Source organism: Palaemon carinicauda, chromosome 33, assembly GCF_036898095.1.
Source record: "Palaemon carinicauda isolate YSFRI2023 chromosome 33, ASM3689809v2, whole genome shotgun sequence".
NCBI lineage: Eukaryota > Metazoa > Arthropoda > Malacostraca > Decapoda > Palaemonidae > Palaemon > Palaemon carinicauda.
Genome location: NC_090757.1, coordinates 510,068 through 512,906, shown reverse-complemented (window position 1 = coordinate 512,906; position 2,839 = coordinate 510,068).

Here is a 2,839-nt window from a genome sequence, read left to right as displayed (position 1 = left end):
ATGAACTAATTGAACGACGGTGCCAAAGATTAATATCTAGATCAGGAATAAGAAATTTAATAGACCGTAAGTTTCTGTCAAACAAATTAAGATGAGAATCAGCAGCTGAACACCAGACAGGAGAACAATACTCAAAACAAGGTAGAATGAGAGAATTAAAACACTTCTTCAGAATAGATTGATCACCGAAAATCTTAAAACTTTCTCAATAAGCCAATTTTTTGTGCAATTGAAGAAGACACAAACCTAATGTGTTTCTCAAAAGTAAATTTGTTGTCGAGAATCACACCTAATATTTTAAAAGAGTCATACAAATTTAAAGAGACATTATCAATACTGAGATCCGGATGTTGAGGAGCCACCATCCTTGACCTACTTACAATCATACTTTGAGTTTTGTTAGGATTCAACTTCATACCCAATAATTTGCACCATGCACTAATTTAAGCTAAATCTCTATAAAGGGATTCATCAACCCCAGATCTACATTCAGGGGATGGAATTGATGCAAAGAGAGTAGCATCATCTTCATATGCAACAAGCTTGTTTTCTAAGCCAAACCACATGTCATGTGTATATAGTATGAAAAGTAATGGGCCAAAAACACTACCCTGTGGAACACCAGATATCACATTCCTATACTCACTATGGTGCCCATCAACAACAACTCTTTGAGATCTATTACTTAAAAAATCAATAATAATGCTAAGAAACGACCCACCCACCCCCAACTGTTTCAGTTTGAAAATAAGGGCCTCATGATTAACACAGTCAAAGGCAGCACTAAAATCAAGGCCAATCATATGAACTTCCAGACCAAAATCAAGGGATTTCTGTACAGCATTGGAGATTGTAAGAAGGGCATCACATGCTCCAAGGCCTTTACGAAAACCAATTCCAAACTAGGGAATAGATGATTACCTTCAGCAAACCTATCAAGACGTTTTGCCAGAAGACGCTCAAAAACTTTAGATAATAGGGGAGTTATGGAAATTGGGCGGTAATCAGTGGGACTTGAGCTACCACAAACACATTTACATAGAGGAGTAACATTACCAATCCTTCAACAAGTGCTAAAAGCTCCTCTTCTTGCTAATTTGCGCAAAATAACAGATAACTTTGGAGCTAAGAAATCTGCTGTCTTTATAAAAAAACAATGGAAAAATACCATTTGGGTCTACACCTCCATAAGCATCAAGGTCCATCAACAGAGCTTTAATTTCACGAGATCGAAAAGCTAAACTAGTTAGTTTAGCCTCAGGAAAACATGAATGAGGAAGTTCAAGTTTTTCATTACTCTGTTTACTGTCAAAAACATCAGCCAAAAGGGTTGCCTTTTCCTTTGGACAGTGAGAGACTGAGTCATCTGGTTCAAGTAAAGGGGGAACTGTTGCATCAACACCAAAGAGTGCAGATTTAAGGGTAGACCACCATTTATGTTCCTGAGTTGTACCAGAAAGGGTTTCTTTTATGGTTAAATTGTATTTCTTTTCAGTTGAGGCATAAACTCTCTGAGCAAAAGCTCGGAGCTGAGTATAATTATTCCAGGTCAAATCTGATCTGTTACCCTTCCAAAGATGATAGGCCTCCGCTTCTCCAAATAAGCACGTCTACAATCATCATTGAACCACGGTTTGTCCTTCACTCGGTACCTTAGCACACAAAAAGGGATACGCCTATCAAGTATGTTGACTATATTCTCATTCAAAGGGAGGATAAGATCTACACTACTAAATAATTGTGACCAATTCAAGCACAAAAGATCGTGCAAAATCCCATTCCAGTCTGCTTGGGATTTCATATAAATTTTACAAGAGTACGATATATCAGGGACAGGCTGCTCAATCTTCAATACTGATGAAATCAAGGCATGATCAAATGTCCCGACTGGAGAACCAACCTTACTAGTTATAACGCCAGGGGAGTCAGTGTATACGAGCTCCAACCAATTACCAGACCTGTGGGTAGCTTCATTTATGATTTGCTCACAGCCTGATTCAGAGGCAAAGTCTAAAGCTCTTAAGCCATGGCGATCGGTAGGAGAGATAGAACTTAACCACTCCCTACAAGAGCATTAAAATCACCAACAAATACAAAAGAAGCCTTTCTATCATCTTCTTGTATCTTAGCCATAATGGTAAGAGGACAATCGAAGATAGAATCATCCATGTCTGGATTCCGGTAGATCAAACACAAATAAAGATTGTTATGCCTGCCACAAACTTTTATTACCCGAATCTCATGACATCCACATTGATAGCAGGACTTATGAGAAGCAGGGTACTCAGTCCTAATATACACAGCCATTCCCCTGGCCCTAGGGATGGCATTACATTTCAACATTATTGGCTTCTTAAAATCAGTTATAAGGGAGTTCAGATGAGTGCCTCATATTAGAAACCAGAGTTTCTGAGCACAAGAGAATATCATACTGTCTGGACGCAACTGTAAGGTCTTGAATATTTGCATGAAGACCACGAATATTGCAATACAGAAGACGACATTGGCGAGATCTAGGACGTACTGGTCCCGGATTTCTCTCAAAGTCTCCAGACAGCATAAGAATTAATAGAAATAAAAAAAAGAGACATCATGCTTAAATACTAGATTAACAAGAATTATAACAAAAACAATATGTACAGAATTATAAATAAAGTGATTGATGAAACCCATAGACTATAGTAAAAAGTCGGAAAACTTGTCAACACGGAGGAGCCGATACACCATGCAAGGCTAAATACCCTCCAGGATAGCCACTTCAAATGAAGGGAGGATGGTTTTGAGAAGAAAAAGAATCAGAAAAGGAAAAGACAACCTCTTGATAGACCACCAGGCATCC